General features: G+C 37.3%; 1 protein-coding gene across 9 annotated transcripts in view; it reads right to left on the bottom strand.

Annotated features, from left to right (window-relative positions):
* Positions 1-21,358, bottom strand: part of PLEKHA5 (pleckstrin homology domain containing A5) — a 169,339-nt gene that overhangs the window by 142,597 nt on the left and 5,384 nt on the right. For 4 of the 9 annotated variants that reach the window (XM_042837630.1, XM_042837628.1, XM_042837631.1 and 1 more), the window contains exon 1: positions 3,805-3,853. The exons of 4 other annotated variants lie outside the window; for them this stretch is intronic. The gene's annotated coding sequence lies outside the window, so the exon portion shown is untranslated. Of the gene's footprint in view, positions 1-3,804; positions 3,854-21,358 lie in introns of those variants that run through there. One more of the 9 variants, XM_042837632.1, reaches the window with a different exon arrangement.

Here is a 21,358-nt window from a genome sequence, read left to right as displayed (position 1 = left end):
AAAAACATGAAAACAGATAAAAATTAAAACTGTTTTGTATAAAATCTCAAGTTTCCTATTCATTCATATGAAGAACACCTCTACCATATTAACCAAACTAAGACATATTAGATTATTAACATCCACTGTACTGTAAAACAATTTTAAGAAGAAACATTTTCCTTCCCATGTACCCCTGTTTACAGCACCTAGCCTGAAATGAGACAATTCCATATAGTGCTCTGCATCTTCACTGTAGGGGTCTATTTTGAAGCATATCACAAAGCTATCTCAGGAAGAAGAGTAAAGTATTGGAGTCTTTTTGCTTGTTTTTGCTTGTTGGTTTTTGTTTGTTTGTTTGTTTTGTTGTTTGGTATTTTTTAAGATGCATTTAGAGCTGCTGACAGTATCAATGTGCTCTAGTTGTTCTATCAGTATTACAGTACAATACCAGAAAAAAAACACTTTGTCCTAGACAGGCCTGGGTCATGAAAAAAAAAAAAAATAAAATGAAGTGATCTTGATTCATCTTATCATTAAGGTTGGAAAAGATCACTGACACAACCATACCACTAACATGAACATACTATAAGCACTAAACACCCCACACAAACAAAAAAGCCACATTCAAGGCAAGTTGATGCTTTAAGTCACCTCATTAACTTTTAATCAACATTTCAATTATTATGCATTTACTTTTTATCATATCCACTCAGATATGAAAGAGTTTTCTCCTTTACAACAAATTTCAAGTGCTCTCTTACCGCCACACCAAAATCCAGTACTCCGTATCAAACTGCAGCTTTTTAGCCTGTAGATGGGACTTGCTCTCAGTCTTCCCCTGCTCCAGACTCATCACCTCAGTATGCTTTGAAGCAAGCATGAACCAATCATTTAAACTTCAGTTCCCTCCCAGGTGCACCAAGAGAAAACTAACTTCTACCTTCAAAGTTTTTGGTTTTTAGTTCAGGAGAAAGGAAACTGAGAACTGACCTCTCCTTGGCACTGGGATCCATGGCAATCTAGCTGTGCAGTCAAGGTTTGAAAATCTCCCCAGACAGACCCCACGGCAGCTTTGGGTGGGAACTGAGATGAGGTGACTCGCAGACGATGTGCTTCTCAAGTATATTTACATTTTCTTATCAACAAAAGCCGGCAAAAGCCCATACCATTTCCGACAAAATGATAGCACTCTGTCAAATATCACTGAAAAAGGCAACAACAATCTATTTCATATAATAGAGTTTCGCACAGAACGTTTATTTCTGACAATATTTTTCTCAGCAGAACCATTTCCTGAAGCTATTTTACCAAAATTGACAAGATGTCTAGTATTCAGTGAGACACCCTTGCCAGACACACGTTTCTGTGGTGTTGATGCTGCACTACTGTAAGAGGTGGGGGTAAATACGGCATACATTCTCTTCCTTTAAAACCAATGAAGACATCAAAACACATACAAAGAAAAAAATCTGTTTACAAGCAAGTCAGACAAAATAAAGGAAATGGTCATTCATTCATCAATGCGACAAATTAGTTGCACTCCTCACGTGAACAGTTTTTTGCTGTTTTAAATTAATTTTAGTAATGAGTGCAACAATCACCTGGGGTATAAATTCCTTTGTAGCCAAGGTAAACATTCCTTCTGCACTTACTTTATAAGTAGGGCTTCACTCCCACCACCCAATTGTACCTTTATTGCTTGTTTTAATGTTTGCTGTCGTTTCAGTGCTAAGTCAATTCTCTCCCGGTTTTGCTGGAATGTTTGAGACCTCAAACACGAATCATTTTATTCAAATAGACCTCTCATCTTTTCTTATAGTTATTCATTAGGAACTGGTGTACAAAATAATTAACCTGGAGATAGAAAAATCTTTACCAGCTCAAAGAGTTTGGCACTCATTTGCTTATGAAATTGTCAGTAATCTAAGCTGCTATCTAGAAGTTTAAGAGAGGATCTTACTTTTTTTTTTTAACATAAAAAAGTACAAAACCAAAGAAATCACAGATTGTTTCATGTTTTTAAACACATGGACACACATCTACTGATACATGATAGTCATGAATAAACATCCCCAAAAATCACTTTTAAAATAAATTCTTAAAAAACTTAGACTTGCACAGATGAGTTTAAAAACTTTGATTATACTTAGTTACTAAAGATCAACACCCTGATAGGTCAGAACAGTCAATTCTCCTGTTTGAATCAACTTCTGTTAGTAAAACTACATTTCAGCTTCTCATCTATACGTTCAGCTGCTTTATACAGCAATCTTCTTCAGATTCCTGTGAACATTTAGGAAGCTGTTTAAGTCACTATTATTAATTCTACTGCAACCTAAAACTTCCGCCAATTTTAGAGTCAGCCATAAAAGCAGACTCCAAAGAATATTTTATTTTGTTATTTTATATCTTTATTCCTGGAAGCAGCACCTACTTAGTGTTTTAGCTAATCAAAGGAAACAGTAGATATAAACAGAAGTAGGAATGAGTTACAGGGAAATACCAAACTTACATTACTTGAGTACACACATAAAAACATTGTATAAAAACTACAAGCCAATCTAGGTAAGAAATTTTTTTCCTGTACAGGAAAACCATGCAGCATGCTGTTCACCAAGCAATATTTCAGAACTAACAAACCCTCCTAAGATGGAACTATGCCAAAATTAAAGGCTTCTCTCTCAACAGCTTGCACTGCCTGATAAACTGCTACTTGTAGAAGCTCTTCTTGAAAATGATACATGTCCTACCAGCTCACATATCTAATTGAAAAATACTCCTACAATAGATGAAATTTCAGTTTGATTTGACTTGCCATATGACCGCAAGATTGTTAAAGATGTTAGAGAGAAAAGGGTTACATATACGACTAATGGATGAGGACCTGTCTGGGATGGAACTGAGGAAATGATCATTTCTAGCTAGCTTCAAATCAAGTTAAACTCTTTAATACATACCTATACTATAAAAGTGTTCCAAAGGGCCACTAAGCACTTTCTCCTTGGAGTGTGTCATTACCTTCGGTTTTGGTAATCCTACACCCATGCTATACATTGTTTGACCACAGTTATGAAAAAGTAACTGATTTTATGGGTACATCAGGTACAGACGTAATCAGTTTTTGTGTTACATGATTCACTTGTCTGGGATTTTTTGTATAAAACCCTATATTTTCAGCACTTGAAAAAGTCCCAATTCATCATTGCTTCAGAAAGTATGGACTAAACCAGCAGAGAAAGCGCGACTTGGAAGCCTCTCACATAATTTCTAAGCACTTCTCATGTTATTTCCTGTATTCTAAATCTTGTATCTTTTTGAAACTTTTTGCAAAGATCAGGTCCTAATTTTTTATTTTATTTTTTTAGCAGGGAACAGAAGTTCAAAGCAAATGTAGCTCCAAGCCAGTAATTTACCATTTTTGATACAGAAGTGCCATCACACGGATTAAGGCGTAGGCGTAAATAACTACAAGAGATAATTAACCTATAAAGAAAACAGAACCTATTTTCATGTAAAAATATTTTCAAGTGTTGTTATTTTGCACTCTCCAAAGTGGAATGCATTTTCTATTAGACTTAGTTTTGGAAGACTGGATTTTTTTTCTTTTTTTTCCCCCCTATGTTCTGCTCATGCTTTTGCTGTCAACAAGCTGGCTTAAACAGCTGAAGCCAGTGCCAAGACACTACTTGCTGACTTCTCTGCCAAACAATTCTTCTATTGTTTTTCAGGATTTAAACAGACGTTTCTGGGGGCAAAGCAGCAGTCACTAAGCAGTCCAAATTGAAGAGCATGAAAATTGGAAAGGCATGGAAAGATCTTTACCAACATCTGAAGATTCACTTGGTTATTCTTCAGCTTGTTTTCTTATTCTCTGCTCAGAAGTGGATAAACAATGTAGGAAAAAAAAAAAAAAAAAAGAAAAAGAAAAATCACTAAATGCCTTTTAATGCTTGGTTGCTTTCCTGTCACTGTTAAATTTAGGCAGCATTGGTAGAATGTTCTAATATCTTGGTCCTGCTTGAACAAAAAAAATTCTGATTTATAAATTATCAATTTGCAATATTTTTATGACTTGGTACTTTTTTATATGTTAGTTTCCTAGATAAAATAAGAAGTTGGGTTTCTATAATTGTAATGTAACATGTGAACTGCTGTCTCTGTTGCCACTGTTGAAACACCCACAGCCTCACTGTGCTCACATCCACTCTCTGGTCTCCATAAACATTCAGCAAGTGTTGATGAATGTCAACGGGTGCCATTTTTTTTTCCACATGGAGGAATTCAGTGACACACCTTTGCTTCATACAGGCTTTCATGTCAGATGCCATTTTGTCAGACTGCCCTTCTTCTGCCATCTGTCACACAGCAACAAAATGTAAAGGAATATTAGGGGGAAGGTTCAACCTCTACTGCCCTACCACCAACGTCTACCTCCAAAGTCGTGAGACAACATTACATAAAAGGAGACATTACTTTCAGAGTAGCCCTTGTATTCTTCCTTCCCATCCAGAACAGGAAATAATTAGATGCAAATAAATCTTAGATTAGGAAGCCAGGCAGTGTCACACTAGACAGCTTTCTCTTTACACTTAAAAGATATTCCAAAGGTATGTCTAGCTAGTTTTGGAATTCATTACTGTTTATTGAGATAGTTTACATGTCTATTCCCACAAATACTAGCTTTACAGCAAAAACCTTAACTTGTACCAGCTAGGAAGTCTGCATTTTCACTCTTCAAAGTATTTAAAAAGGAATGACTATTGTTTTTTTTCTTTCCTTTAAGAACGCCAGAAGGTAACACCAATTCCCAAAAGCCAAATCCTTCATGGGAATCTTCCATTAGAGAGTTCTTGTACTCTCTTTGGAGTTGGGTGTATACAGTTTACAATGATTTAGTATTAGAAGTAGTGAGATGAGTCACTGTCTTTCAGATCTTATGAACACCCATCACTTTGTAATACTACATCCTGATACCAGTTAAGGGCTACAAGTAGGGAAATAGAATTTTAGTTTGAGTTGACCAACACTGAGTTCTTTCTATAACAAAACTTTCAGCTTCATTGCTCAAATTAATTTCTATAATTTCACTATAAAAACATTTGATTTTGTAATCAAATTTAACTTTAGACAAGCACAATGATTAAAGCTCTACTATATCCATATCCCACTTGTTAAATTTTCCAAAGAATTTACTCCTTCAGAAAGCAGAATAGTAAAGATAGATTGTCTTTACAAATAGAAAGGATAGGATTTTCTTTGCAAATTGGGCACTGATTTAAAGCTGAAGAAATTCAACCTTCAAATGTTAATGTACTTTAGTGGAACCACCACTCTTTTGCAAAGAAAGGAATAAAATACGAGAATACAATGCTTTATTTTTGCCAGTAAGTAATCATTCATCAATTAGACTGTTGAATATGCCTCACTCTCCCCTCCCCATGCTTGTACCATCCAGGCTGATCTCCAGCTCTCTACACCTATTTCATAAGATTCCCAAAAACAGGTACAATTTTAACACTTCAACTCCATTTACCATCTGAAAAACAATTTTTTGCTTTAAAATCTCCTTGCTAAGAACATCTCGCTTGCTCAAACCTCTTCTTGCAAAACATTCATTACATCAAACTAAATCAATACCCAACTGGCAGACAGCATCTAACAGTCCCATGAATTTTACGTTCAACTTGGTAAACTTCTGCATGTAGTAAAGCATAAGGATGAATATCAGTAAGCTTTCATGTTTAAACAGCTTATTTTCAAATCAAGACAGTACGTAGACTATTAAGCCTTTCCATACAACATTTTGTGCGCACACAGTATCAAAGCTTTGGTGATAACAGCCACAGATACTCTGCAAGACTATCCCTAATAATTTACATAACCATAACTAACACAACATTCTTGTGATTTATTACCAGTAAATGAATATTTATGACCTAGAGATTACTGCTGTTGTGAATTACTTCAGAGTAGCTGCACAAGGATCACAAGCACAGGTAACACAGTGCCCTATTCCAGCAGAGATGAGAAACAAACAGCTCGCAAAGACCACAGGGACAGAAGAGATGTATGGTGGTATCTCCTGCTTTGGCAACTGTAACACCCAGAGGTGGGATATGAAATGAAAGATGTGATCACCTACTTTCTTCCAGTCACGGAAGGCAGATCACAGTCCATGAAATCCTGAGCTGCTATGAGATGTTTTCAGTCACCTTCCTTTGTTAAGCGCATGCGTTTTTCAGACCCTATGAATACAAAATGAGCCACAAGTGCCAACTCTTCTGGATTCTGAATTCCTACTGCTAGCTCTTTCATTGCTACATGCAGTGAACAAACATTCTCTATTCCCCTTCTTTCTGCTATCTACGCTTTGATAGACTTCATCCGATACTCCTCGCTGAGTTATTACAGACATTCCTCCATCTTTGATCACTCTTGTGAATCTTCTCTGTACCTTCTATTTTAGCATTTTCCTGTTAATTCTAACAGGAATACTACTACAGCATAAAGCCGTGCTCATGCTTCAAGTTGCATTTAACAGGAACAATGTTATTTTAGACAGTAGGTCTTTGCAGTCATTTTCAAGTGGTGTCTGATTTTAAAGTGTTTTCCCTACACTGTGGGTCAAGGCCACAGCTTCCATTTTTTTCCTAAATGAAAGTGATAAGACTTACGCTAAGCATCAATAAAAGATTTTCTTACATCCTGAGGGCAATATATTCTGGCAATTCATAAGCCTAACATCATATAGATGTCAAATTTTGGATAGTACTACTGCTTTTCAAATAATAAATCCTGTTAAAGTGGAGCTCAAAACTCTTGGATGACAAAAGCCAGTCAGAAGCAGTGGCACGATAACAAAAACAAACACACAACCACCACCACATTAACAAACAAGCAAGCCACATGCCTAAGCAGCAAGAAGAACATTCCTTTCTTACGTTCCAGATAAAATTATTTCAACCAGTGCTTTCCTAAAATTCTAGGCTGCCAGAAAATCGTGGCGAGTAGCAGTAAGCAGGAGTAGCCTGGCTTCTTGAACTCTAGCTGCAAAGGACCAGGCAGCACTGGTCGCAGAAGGCTGACTGGTAGGCACAGATGTTCTGTTCCATGGCCCTGCCACTGCATTGTGAATGTTGAGAGCCTCCTGTTAAGTTCCAGCAGCTGTCCACTGGTAGAGCAACACCAATACCATGGATTGAAGTGGTAAAACATCTATCATCTGTAGATTGCCAGTGCAGGCATCCAAATCACACCAGGGAACAAAGCCTTCCTATTACTGAGCTTCTCCTGGGGAAAAAAGGCTCAGCCCAACTTCAGTGCCCACTTCACAAAACCTGTTCTGCTATTCACACAAACTGGGATCTTTGAAAGCCAATCCGAAAGAATATTTTCTCCTCCAGCCTGAATGCTCCTGCTCAATTCAATATTCAGCACAGTGCGTTGAAAGTGAGAGGGCCATTTTCATCACAGTTACCTTTAATAAGAAGCAGATTGCACTTTGAAGGTTTTACCTCTGGTTTCTTTTATACTTTTTAAAGGGGACTTATTTCGATTTTCAAATCACTTCCTAAAGAATGAATGCTACAAGTCAGCTGAAACACTGAAACCAGGCTTTTTTGTTTCTTTCTTATTTTACTTTCAGAAAGTCCCCTTCTCCAGGCAAATACAAAGTCAGTGAAATAATCGTAATTAATAACAATCATACGAAGTGGAAAAAAACACTCATTAAAATGAGTTTTCTACAGAATATTTTAGTTTATTTTTTAAATGCTGAAGTACTTCATAGAATCACAGAATGGCCTGGGTTGAAAAGGATTCTAAAGATCATCGAGTTTCAACCCCCCTGCTATGTGCAGGGTCATCAACCAGCAGACCAGGCTGCCCAGAGCCACATCCAGCCTGGCCTTGAATGCCTCCAGGGATGGGGCATCCACAACCTCCTTGGGCAACCTGTTCCACCGCATCACCACCCTCTCCGTGAAAACCTTCCTACTAATATCTAACCTAAACCCACCCTGTGTTAGTTTAAAACCATTCCCTTTTGTCCTATCACTATCAGTCCACGTAAACAGTCATTCCCTCTCCTGTTGATACACTCCCTTCAAGTACTGGAAGACCACAATGATGTCTCCCTCGAGCCTTCTCCAAGCCAACCAAGCCCAGTTTCAACCTTTCTTCATGGGAGAGGTGCTACAGCCCTCTGATCATCTTAGTGACTTACTTCTTCATAGAGATTACTTAACATATTTTTGTGCTCACTAACTTCGTATTCTATCAATTTTGTACCAAAATGAAACCCTTTAATCTATGTTTGTAGCAAGATGATTTCCTACATGCAGAAGCTTAAATTTGGTTAGATAAGAAAATTATTCAAAAGGAAGAATGTGAAATATTTAACGTGAACCACATCAGCTGCCTCAAAACTGGTAATAAAGATGCAAAAGCTTTTGAAGAATTCATACTACTCGGTTCCATTTACTGCTCAGACAGGTCATATCTTGAAAACATCTGTTTCCTTTAAGCTCAATAAAACAGTAATTGTATGTAAATTCCCATGTAACTTTATATAGTATATTAATCATTCCCCTCACTGCTCCTGGAACTATAAGCTAATCCAATATCTGACTGCAGAAGCACAAAGCAATCTTTCTTGTGTTTATTTATTTATTATTATTTTTTAATGAACAGCATTTACTTTGAAGAGAAGTGCCCACTCAGCAGCACGCTGCCTCTCCCCTTGCAGCTCCCTGGTTATTTGCTGGCATAATTCACAAAACATTTGTATTGCTCAATAGGCTGTTTACTGTTACTGACGGACACCAGGAAATACTCAAACTCTTCCTTTTTGGAAAGTCCATGTCTTTCTGTCTGCCCACTATTCACCATTACTACGTTGCTAGGTGAGTCATAATAGCTTGAAGTAGTAACACTGGAAGATGAGTACAGCTAATTGCTGAAAATAAAATCACAGCTTCAAAGGTCGTCCCACAGTTCCACACAGTATTTGTTACAGCTTGATCAAATAAATATATACTTAATTTATAAATTACCTAAGCTTAGCTTATAGACTAATAATGGCCTAGTGCAATTGCCAGGGGCACAAAAGGATACTAAGAAGAGAAATCTGAACACAGAGAAATAGCTCAAAGCAGTACCAAAAAAAAATCTAGAACAAAAACTGACATGATATTCTGTGCAGCACAAACACGGTCAGAGCTAAGCTTCTTTGAAAAGTGAAGAAACAAGAACAGTGGTTTTGGATGCAAATTAAAAAAACTAAAGCATTTAAACACATAGCTGAAAGCCAAGTTGCTATGTTACGGAAATGTATTATAAAGCTGGATTCCTCTCCTCTTTCATTTCTTATATGAGTGCTAAGTACCATTATATGAAATTAAGTCAAGCAATCTTTTTTTGTTGTTTTTACCATTTCAACACATAACTTGGAATGCAACCAGAGAAATAGAACCATTTATCTCTAAAAATAAGACCAGAGAGTTTACTGCCTCCTGATTATGTTTGCCTTACAAGGATCCCTCACAGAAAAGTACATGTTTCAGTTTAGAACAATGATAATTAGTGCCTGTGGGAATAAAGCAAACTAATTTTTCCACAGCAATATAATTTCCTGTGCCTTTAATTTTTACACAATATTTCACTAGTTGCTCAGATACAACGTTTTACTATCTACACTGTGATCAGGATTTGAAACTATGAGTTGCTTTCAGTTCAGTGTTCCCCTCTCCTTCCCTCCCCCCCCCCCCCAATTAAAAATTTTTAAATTTTCTCCACTGGCCTTAAAACAAAAAAGTACATGAAGGGAAAAAATAAAATCTTCAACAGGATCCCCTTTATCTCTGAGGATCCTAATCCAAAGTCATAGGAAGCAGTTCAGTTATCAAAACGGGAAAGCCAGACAGACTCAACTTGTAACAGCACCTGAAGTGCACACAGTGACTTGCAGCCATTCCTCTCTTGGTTCTGAAGTAGCACATCTTCAGAGCTCCAAGAATTCATCCCCTACTCAGAAGGGTAGCACTACAAATACTAAGGGGCATAGCTGAATTGCTGAAATGCAGAGAGCAGAACTGACAGTAGTTACAGAGAGGCATCAATACAGAGGCTATGCTCCAGCATCTTGTGATAGTCCCAGGGTATGTTTAAGGGCCCCAGAGCTCAAATGGGGGAGGGAACCACATTGTCCTTAGACCCCCGGAACTGTTCTGTTTCTTACTGTTTCTGAAGAAAAGTGTTTAAAAACCAGAAGTGCAGCTGGATGGCAGATAAGAAGAAACTCAAACCAATTTGAGAGAGTACTACTGCCTCATTTCTCATTGAAATGAAAAATTAATCAGTACCAGCACATATAAAAAAAAAAAATTTCCTGTGCATCATTAAAACTTTATCTGCTTAATCATCACACCTCATGAGAAAGATTCATTAAACACTTCAAAAGCTTAAAAAAAAAAAAAAAAAGCCAACACTGTATTAAATAGAAAACAAAAACAAAAACCCTGCATTCCCTTGTAGACTTCGTAGCCAACGGCATTGGATCTTTACCAAAATAAATCTTGGGGTTACAAAATTAGACCAAAAAAAAAAAAAAAACACACTGAGTTGGATGGACAAACGACCAAAGTGTCATTCACTCAGACAGTTCTAGCAGCTAACGCTAAGTTAACATGTATCAGAATTTACATCATCCTTATTCCCCAGCTTTAAGGCTCCAGACATTCAACTGCTGTTGCAAAACACTACAAACACAAAACCAAACCAACTTCACAAATCCCACGCATAGTGGACTTCTTCTAATGCTGCAATTAAATTCCCATCAAATGGAAATGAGAAATGCTATTAGATCATTTCATAAACAACAACAAAAACATTATTTTTATTTGCCTATCAAAAGTAGTTTGATACCTTAAAAAAGAGAAAAAGCACAGAACTGGCAGATTAGCTGCTCCTACTACTTCTCAGCCTGGATTTTCACTTGAACATTTTGAATGGTTGTTGTAACAGCACATGGGTATTTATGCTGGGTTTTTTGTTGTTGGGTTTTTTTTATTATTATTATTTTTTAAAGAGAGAGAGCTCTTATAGTAGATCTCCAAACAAATAATTTCCAGCAAATTAAAAATTGCTGTTCAGTGGCACAAAACTAAGTATTAATGAAACCATTATGTATTTGAGTTCCATTGTTTAGAGGGCTTTACATTCCATAGCGTAAAAATGTATTTATCCTTGCTCATGAATGGGTCATTTAGTAATACTAGCTTGAACTCAGCATTATTTTACTTCCAATTCAGATGGAAATGCTTTCCATTTTGAAGTGTTTTATTCTTGGTTCAGTGCTGCACTTTTCCACCAATACCTCTAACAATCAGTTTCAATACACACTTTAATCCACCAAGAAAATCAAAGTGCATCATTCAATAATCAAATATTCCTTCATCTGAGTATCATGAAAGCCTCCCACACAAAACCACAGATGTGTTGGTAAAACTTCACCAGGAACATTAAAAAAGCACCGTAAAGCAGTTTGGACTTATCTAATGACCACAAAAGTATTTAGCTTCTCACAAAAGCAAAACAGCTTCAGTATAAAGAAAGCAAAAATTCCCCAACTGTAACTCATAACTTTCTGTTGTTGTTTCACAGCAACATTATCATGATAACTTAGAGACCTGGAGATGAAATGGAGAATGAGTCTGTCTTGTCCCAGTCTGGCCAAAAGAACATATCAAAGAGCAATTCAATCCCTAACTTGTTTGTTGGCATCCATGGAACAGACGGAACTTATTTTGTTCTAGTTTCATCTATTAGATGGATTCCTTTGCTAATGCTAATAGGAGCCAGTCCTTCAGAGACAACAGCTGAGAAGACAAGAACGCCTGAACCAAGCTACTGACAGCACTACAAAGCAGAGACATTCCCACTCAGTTGTTAATCTATACCTTCACTGCTTGTGAAACCAGAAGGGCAGTATCCAGTCCTTAGCATGTATGAGCAAGCAATTCTAACTACCGTATAGCCAATTAAAAACCATCACCAATTTAAAATGAAACAGAGAGAGCACTTCTCCAGAGAAAGCATGACTAGGGGATTGAAACAAGGTCTGAATCAAGTACAAGAGAAAGGCATCAAGGGCTATTTGGCTTTGCATCACTAAGTGGGCTTAGCACAATCCTCTCTCCCCACCATTCTGTTCTGGGAGGGAGGGAAGGAGGTGAGAGGAAAAAAGGAATGAAACAAATGTGAAAAAAATCTTCAGCCCTAGCAGAAATACATTAGTACAACACTCAACACTGGCTTAGGAATACTGCAGGTGAGTGTGCACACAGGTACACCATCTCTCTGCATTACGACCTCACAAAGACATATGGTTTTAAAACCTGTCAACACCACAGTGAATTGTGCCCACTACTCACTCTTTTGCTTTCAGTTTAGAAGAAAAACAGTAAGGTTAATTGAAGTAACAAAAATTATGAAAATCATAACATAAACAATTAAGGTCTTGACTTCTTAATATTTAACTCTGTATCCAAAGCAGATCCTAATTTTGCCTGAATAGCAGAAGATCGTGCAGGGTTTGTTTCAGGCTGCAGGCACTTGATACTGAACTGACCTCACAGTATTTACATTCCCCTTAGGAAAGTCTGAGATGCAGCCCAACTGGGGAAGATCACGTCTAACACTACTTGAGCTGCTAGTGCTAGAAGCAAGCAGGGAAGCACTGAAAAGCAGTAGGGTGAATGATAAGGACACATACATAAGACAAAGTTACAAGACAAAGTCAAACAGCAGCAGAGCTGAAAAGATGAGCTGGGGACATTTGCTTTTCTGATTTGGAAACGTCCTTGGAAATTCAGAAATTTTTTTGTCAAACTAGCAGTGCAGACTCTCAACTAGTGAAAAGAAAAGTATTTCAGGTCAAAGTCAGCAAACAAATCGGAACACATGAAATATTTGTTTGTCCAAAACCAACTAACATCTGCCAGCTACAGCTTTGCATGCACTGCATTCGGTTGCCTATTGTGGATGCCATATCCATGTCAAATTTGGACAGGGAAAAAAGAAAAAAAAAAAAAAACAAAAAAACACATGCACACAAATTTCTCTGTGTACTCTCCTTCGGACATTTCCATTACAGCTGTGAAAGAGACACCTGTTGCACCCAGCAACTGAGTCAAACCCACGTGCATCAACTCCCCAGTCATTACAAGTCTTGTTTTAGGTCCCTATTGCTGCAAAAGAAATCAAGATACAAATATAAGAGACTGTCAGCAAATTATACTCATGTTTTTCTTAGAAGTACTTACTCCACCTTGAAACAAGTGAAAAGCTGTACGTGTTCTTTATATATTCACTCTGCCATCTATATTAGCTATATAGAAGGTATTGTAAAATTACACGAGCAATGCAGGTTTCTGAAGCAACTCCAGATTATTTTCTTGATTTTCTTGAAAAATTCAATAAAAACTTTTGAACTTCTGTAATTTCTTTGAAAGCCCTATTTCCAATTGCACAAGGCAAATGTTGCACAAAGTAATAAAATAACAAACAGGGGTTGCAGTAAAAGTTGACATTGGTTAAGCTGCCTGTCTAAAAATGAACAGTACCTTCAACATTCATCAAAAATTTGGGAAGATTTGAGTGCTCCCGTGATTCCTCTAATGACTTACAAATATCATCATACTGAAAGGCGAGAAGAAAAAAAAACAACTCAAATATTGAACAAAGACTACAGAAACTTAAATGAAAGCTAGACACTTGTAATTCCAACTCCTCAGCTGCTGCAGTCTTTCAGCCCAAGCTTAAATCATGCAGCACTGTGAAACAACAAACCCCACCTACAATAATAGGACATCACTGATTAAATCAGTTTTACTACTTGTCTCACTACTTACATTTCTTTTTTCCCCCGCATGTAAAACTGCAAGATTTCACATAACTTACATATTTGAGCTGCAAAATGTTCTGAAGCAGAATGCATCCACACAGAAGAAAATAATGAAGAGGATAAAGCAGTGGAATTTCAATCGACTGCTGAATTTGATAGCACTTTCTGTTGTTTGAAACCACAAAGTAAGCAATCTGAGGCAGCAGAGATCCTGACTTTCTTGTCAGACAGGTTTGGCACTCTCACCAGAAGTTTAACAAAATCCACAACAGAGCCAGTTCTATTACGGAGCCTATTACAAAATCTATTTTGTGTTTTTGCTCAGGATACAGGAATAAAGAGTGCTTTGGGAAAAAGATTCAGATGTGTCTTGATGTCTATAAATCTCTTTATAGAGTAAAACTGAAAACTAAAGTGTTCCATGTAAGAAACTTCAGGTGGGGGACTTGCAAGGAGGCATAAAAAGCAACATGTCCTGTTTGTTGTTAAGTCTGTAGCCATTAGCCGTAATGACAGGGCCTGAAGCAGACTGTTTCATTCCATTTATAATTAAACAGAAGTCACTTTACCCATAATACTAGGTATCACTCATAAATAATTCTAAGACTTCACCTTTTATGCTGCTTAAAACACACCATGCATTGTATTAATCTGGATAGCTAAGCAGATTTTCTTTAAAAGCAAAACATTTCTTAAACACTATTTGTGGAAATCACAGCAGGGAAAGTTTTAATCTAGGGAAGTTTTTAGTTCTGCTACCCAGAGTACTTTTCATTTAATAACTGAAGCACCAGATGAGAGCTGCAGAAAAAGAAATACATGGCTCAAAACAAAATGTTAAACCGCCTTTTCCAGCGCTGCAATCATATTTCTCTGCTTCTTCCTAGTCTTGGCATCTCAATCTCACACTACTTCAAGGCAAACTAAAAGCTGCCATGAAAATCCTGTCAGCTTATGTTTATCCGAAGTTGAGCAAAAGGAGGGACAGAAGCGTAAGACAGAAAAGATGGCAAAGATCAGAAAATATTAGTATCTCAGAGTTCACCAGTCAGCTGTAGTCGCTAGGTGTGCTTCCATAAATACATAAGAAACCCTAAATCCATTTGTCAGCTTAAAAAAATCAAAACACTACAGACAGCTGCTCCAAGACCCTCTGTGCTGAGTATAACTTCTCAAGCTCTGAAGTTCCTCCAATTCATTCTAAAACAATTTTAATAATGACTACCTACCGGAACAAGGACTGTTTTAGTGACAAACTCATAAAATTCACTGTATCCGAGAGCACTATGGGCTCAATTTAACCACCTTAAAATATTGGCTCAAATGTCAAATGCTTTAAGCACTTAGATACAATAAAAAGAAAACTTCAGCTTTTACTAGTTGATCTATTAATTGCACACACAAAAAAGTAACATTTGTGTGCTTTATCAACAGAAAGTATTTCACTGTCTCAGATCAGAGATAAGCAAGGGAGACCCACACCAAGCACTAAAGACAGAAACTACCATAAAAGAGATTCTAAGATCAGAGAAGATCATATGAATTTCTAATGGCGTTTAACTTACATCTTGATTCAGATGAAAATGAATGGTTACAATAAACATTTGATGTTATGACACTGCTTAAAAACACGCTCCTGGTTATAATTTCCATTTTCAATCTTTTGTATCAAACTTCAGAACTTCTAAATTGAAGCCTTTGATAAAATAAGTAGATTATTGCGTATATGGAAAACGATAAAGTAACCTTACAAAATGGTGCAGCCAATACACTCATGTATACACACACACACACCTCCTTCCCACGCACAGAAACACAAGTGTTAGCCAGCTTTCCTCTCTCCATCAAGATACCATTTTGACATTCAACCAGATTAAAGGTATTTTTCCCCTCCACTGGGATTTAAGAGCACCACTTGTTTGTTCTTATTGCACACAGCATTTTATTTCAAACACAGCTTTCTTCCCTTCTTAAAGACCAGGTGCAGTGAAGGACATAAGATGTTATATCATCTGTTTTTAAAGGTCCCCAAAATCATTTACAACAATGGTAAATGTCTTAACATTGGTCAGCAGCTGCTTAGTCTGTAGGATTTCAACACAAGTAAAAAAAAAAAAAAAACCACCAAAATAGCAGATTTTTTTTCCTAATACTACAATTTGGATGAAAGTAACAGAATTTGCATTTTTTTGAAAACTTATACAATTTCATTAGTCCTACTTACTAAGTGAGCAGTAAAGAACCTGACTTTCTCTGAAATGCTGGAATTGAAAGCTAGCAAAGGAGACACCTAAAACCAAAGGGTTAACTGAATATTTCCTTCTGAAACAGCTTTGTGTACAAGGATTCCTCTTACCTGTCTGACACACTGAAATGCTTTCAGGCAATAAAACACAAATTAGTTCTTTAACTACAATTTCCACAAAATACAAGTTGTAGACGACTTTGGAAGAGAAAACACAGATTTTAAAGAACAGGTTGCTTGTTACTCTACTTCTTCTTACAAGTTACTGCTTTTACTAAGTCACCGTGGAGAAAGCCACAAAGAACCAAGATGCCGAAGCGTCCTGAACATGCAAACTTTTTTTTTTTTAATTGTTTATATAAAGCTCTACTAGCATTGCAGGCCACACAAGCATTCAAAACACTGTCTAAAAGCCTTTTTTCCACTTCACAAACAAGTGTTCAATTTAAGTTTTTTATGTCCAAAGCAGACAGATGCAACACCACAAACAACCATTTGAACAGTGCCTGACCTATTCAATGCTGAGAAGTTGCAGCCTTTCCCAAATAGTTTACTGAGGTGCCTATGAACAAGTCCCTGCTCTGAAACTTCTTCTGAAGGCATCTGCTGTTGTAACTTCTTCCCAACATCACTGTCAGAGAACACATTCCTTTCAGTCAAAGGCAAGAACGGAGGAAAGCAGCCACCTCCCACATTCAAAGAAAGAAGGTAAAGGAAGGAGAGAGGAGAGACGTTTAAATTTAGTTACTTACTGAAACACAGAAAAAACACACAGGCTCCACGTTGAGAGAAGCCTCAGCAGCCAGAGCTGAGGAGCTTTACTTCCAGTGTCTACCTCAAGCTTCACAAGAGCTTTCTCCCTCTCTCGCACGCACAAAGAAGCATACTGAAGATCAGTCTGAACTGCCAAGCCAAAGTGTATCTCAGGTTTAATGAAAGTGCAATTCATTAGAATTAGAATAAGAGCCAGCATAACATAAACATACTCAGGAAAAACAGGCTTAGCGCAGCACCACAACAGATGCTAGTTTTGATCTGGTAAAACAAAACACTCACAGACCACAAGAAAAAAAGCAGCAAGAACAATTCCATTAAGTAAAAGCAAAACAATGTGCTCTGGGTCAAATTTGGACCTGTAGAAGTTCTTCTGAATAGTGACTGCACCAATTGCACACCTCTGTTGGCAAAGCTCAGGAAGTACCTGCCTGCCAGCTCAGCTAACACTGGCAGTGGCTCTCAGCTCAAGGCACTGAAGGGAGCAGGGACTGAGATGAGAAGAGAAAAAGCATCTGTATGGAACTGATAGAGTAAGGAAGGTCTCAAAATACTTGGGGTCTTGGGGGGTGGGGAGGGAGGGAAGGAGGTAAAGGGAAGGTGAGACTTCACACAGCGTGGATACCAAAAACAAAAGCCCACAGAACAGTTCTCTTCACAATAATAACAAAGTTTGCATTATCTTTATCTGCTATTATTAACTCCATAACCAGTGAACACCAAAATGAGAAAAGTAGTATTACAACTTCCAAACCCTAAAATTGCTGAAGTTGGCTTAGTAATGTATGAGTTATCAAAAACCTTGAGTGATTCCAGTGTCTTTCTTTTCTTTTTATTGGATTTTTCTTTCCTCAGTGTTTTTCTTTTCTTTTTAATGGATTTCCATGTTTCATGTTACAAATTCTATGTCCTTTTTTTTTTTTTTTGTATTTTTTTTTTAAGTAATTACCCATTAACTCTTACAAATATTTAAAAGCAACAACAACAAAAGTGCAACATTAACTTCTCCCATGGCTTCATGTCTATTTTAGTAAAACTAAAGCATACAAGGTATTACTGAATACAGAAATACACTTTAAGAACAAGACAGCTCAAAACATCAACCACAAAACGTCACACACCAAAATGTGTGCACGTTTGGCACAAGAATCCTTAGCTTTCATGTTTGATGTTCTACTCGCCAAACTAACTTTGAAACAGGTTCATAAGCAAAGAGTAGCAGTCCCTGTTGGGCACAGAGCTCATTTTTGTAGGATGCATCTCCGTCACCTTACCACATGGGAGAAATCCCAATGTTTGCTGCAAGGAAATTAACTCCCACCCCTGTTCCTTTTACTTTTCAGTGCCAACTGCCCTTTCTACCTGGTTCAGTCTCCACTCCTTTTCCTGCACCTAGTCCCACCCTCCCAGCCTTTTCCTGCAGCAGGCCATATTTCCTTTTCCATCCTCTTCTTGTGCATTCCTCTCTAAGCTGATTTTAGGGCACAGCCCTCCCTCCCCTCCTCTGACCCACACTCTTTTTTTCCAGTGCCTCCACCCCCACTCTGTTTCAGCACTGCACCCACTCCACTGCTGCCTTTCGCTCATGCTGCTGTAGCCCCCTGGCAGCTAGCCCATCCCTCAGCTCCCCCACAACAAGATTCCCTTTCTGTTCCTATCTGCCTCCACAGATTTTTTTTTTTCTTCCCACTTTTCCCTACAGAGCAAGAGTGTGTGCTTTCCCCAGGGTTCCCAAGAAAGACAGCTTCATCCTTTCCACAGGGAGAACTGCAGCAGAAGCTTTAATGTAGTGAGGTGTTTTACTGAGCAGCAGCACTGTGAAGTGCCTGAGCACTTCCCAAGCAGGATGCTCCCTGCATTAATTTTGGTTCTTGAAAATACTGCAGTGAAATAAAGATGTAAATCTTAAAATACATAGCAAGTTTGCATGCAATCCTAACAAGTTCTCATTTCCTGAACTGCCCAAAGGAAGAAGGCACAGATCAGTTTGCTGTAATTTTATGTGGCAGGTCTCCCATTTACCTAGACCATTACTTGATCCAGAGGTCTCATGAAAAAAAAAAAGAAAAATAAAGTAGGGCAGGAATAAACTTTAGTCTTTCCTAATTCTTAGCAAAATAAGTGACAGAGGTGACCAGAGCAGGACTAAATTTCTTGGAGGAATACTACGATTCTTACTGAAGAAAAATAATCTGTTCTCACTTTTTTTTCCCCATCAATTCCCATTTTTCCCTCTCAAAAGGGCTTTTCTGCAAACACAACCAGTTGATGTTCGATTTTTCCAGAGAATTTCTCAGCTGAGTGGGAGAGGATCTTTAGAATGCACATAAAAGACAAAGGTTCAAACAAAAGCTGAATTCGTAATGAGCAGGAGTTTATTTTAGTAAACAACAGAAACTGAAGGCTGAAAAGATCTCATCTCATTTAATCGTCTAATAGATTTTTCTTACCTACCCAATTCTCAAACTACATGTTTGAAAGCCAATTCTATTGATGAAAGTCTCCACAAAAGCATTTGAAACACCTACTTGATTCAACAGTGAACTCACCTCAGCTTCAACCTGGGCTTACAAATACTTTGCTTCAGCAAGAAACAGGCAGAAACTCTTCTGGTAAGTACACAGCCTTCAACACAAAGCTCTAAAATCCAGATTTAGCCTTCCTAATTCTTTGTGTTTTTAAGGGTATTCACCTATTGACTTCAGTCAGCTTTCAGATTCCCCCAAAATTATCAGCGCTACGCAGGGCTAAGAAATATCAAATTCTAAACACCTTAACAGCTTACCTAAGAATACTTCCATAGAAGTCCCATGAGTTAGACTGATGCAAAACTCCTCAAATATTACTGGATTGATTTTTGAATAACTTTATTTTGTAAGTTAATAATCTAAACAACATAAATCTGGTGTAAAAGTCATTCCAAAAGTACTACCACATGTTTAGTACTACCAGAATGAGAAATTAATTAAAAAATAGCAGGAAAAGCAAGGAAGGAAATGCCCTAACTTAAAGAGGTGGGTGTTTTTAAACCAGGGAAAAGAGTTTCCGAAACATATAAACAAACAGATATAAATGCAGAGAAAGACATACTTATGCAATTTTTTAGCACTCTAATCAAGTATATTGGTACCTAACTACGATGCAGTAATTAAAAACATCATGTCTAAAATTCTCATTAATCTTAAGAGAAGAAGAAGCTGAAGCCAGTGACCAAGTATGTCTTTTCTATCAAGTATACCATACTCGGATTGTCACATGGGGCTATTTCCTCATACACTCATAAATAATCTAAGTAACTTAAGCATCCCACAGTACTGTTTATCTGTTTTGAAGACAAGCCCTCAGTTTTCTAAAGCTCACAAGGAGCTCAATACACTACATATAATTCAACAGTCCACCAAAATATTCTATGAACAAAAGAGAGCTCCAAGTTTTTCAACACGGTATGCCATCACTTTCAAACTAAGGAGTTTTATTCCATATTATTATTCTTCACCTGATAATACACAGGATTTCATATTGAACTAACAATAAAGTAATAAGTAAAGACAGTACTTGAATTTTTCCATACTACAATCATACAGCTCTCCATTGCAGGTAGAAACTTCAGCTATTTTATGAACCAAATATTACTCCAGAAAAGTTTAACGACAGTTTGCATTAAGTAAAGGGCTATTCGTGCACACTTCTAATATTAAGGAAACAAGATTTCCTCACACTGGAGGAGACAAAAAATATTAACATAACCAGATCTAATACGAAAATGTGCAACATTATGACTTTTTTTTTATTCCACCTAATAAAAAATACCTTTTATCATCTGCATTTAGTGGGGATGAGGACAGATGTTGTAGAAAGACACTGACATCAAGTATTACAATTCTTCTACTAATCCAAAACACGGGAAGTCAAAGGCCTAGCTAACATCAACTCATCAGCATAACTCTATACCAAAACTAAAACCTCCTTGAGCAACGGAAATAACTCTGTACCTATCCTTGTTTCAGAATACATTTCCTTTTTAAAGACAAAAACTCAATGTTATGGAAAAAAAAAAAAAAAAAAAGTGTCACCATTCGGTATCTACTTATTCCGAAAATGAATGCATGCATCATGAGGAAAAATAAGGTGTCCTTTAAAAATAATCCCATTTCAATGCAGTCTGCTTCCTGAGTCATTTGTTTGAAATGCCAGTCCCAGGAATGCTGATTTGGATGACGATTATCTCCTCGACATTATCCCAATTTGATTACACAGTGTTTACTACATCAAAGCCAGAAAAAGCACAGTAATAGATTCAGTGACACACCCACTTGGAACACTGAAGACCTATTATTAAAGAACCATAAGAATCATTTTCAAAAGGTTTTTATTTTCAAACACAGTCTAGCATAAGATCTTACCATAAAGCAAGGCTGTTAAATATTTTCATTCAACCCACATATTTGAAGCTG

This window comes from Centrocercus urophasianus, unplaced genomic scaffold (genome assembly GCF_019232065.1).
Source record: "Centrocercus urophasianus isolate 14NV4802_14NV808 unplaced genomic scaffold, USGS_Curo_1.0 seq_73, whole genome shotgun sequence".
NCBI lineage: Eukaryota > Metazoa > Chordata > Aves > Galliformes > Phasianidae > Centrocercus > Centrocercus urophasianus.
Note: the sequence above shows the minus strand (reverse complement) of the source record. Positions and strands in the feature narration are given on the sequence as shown.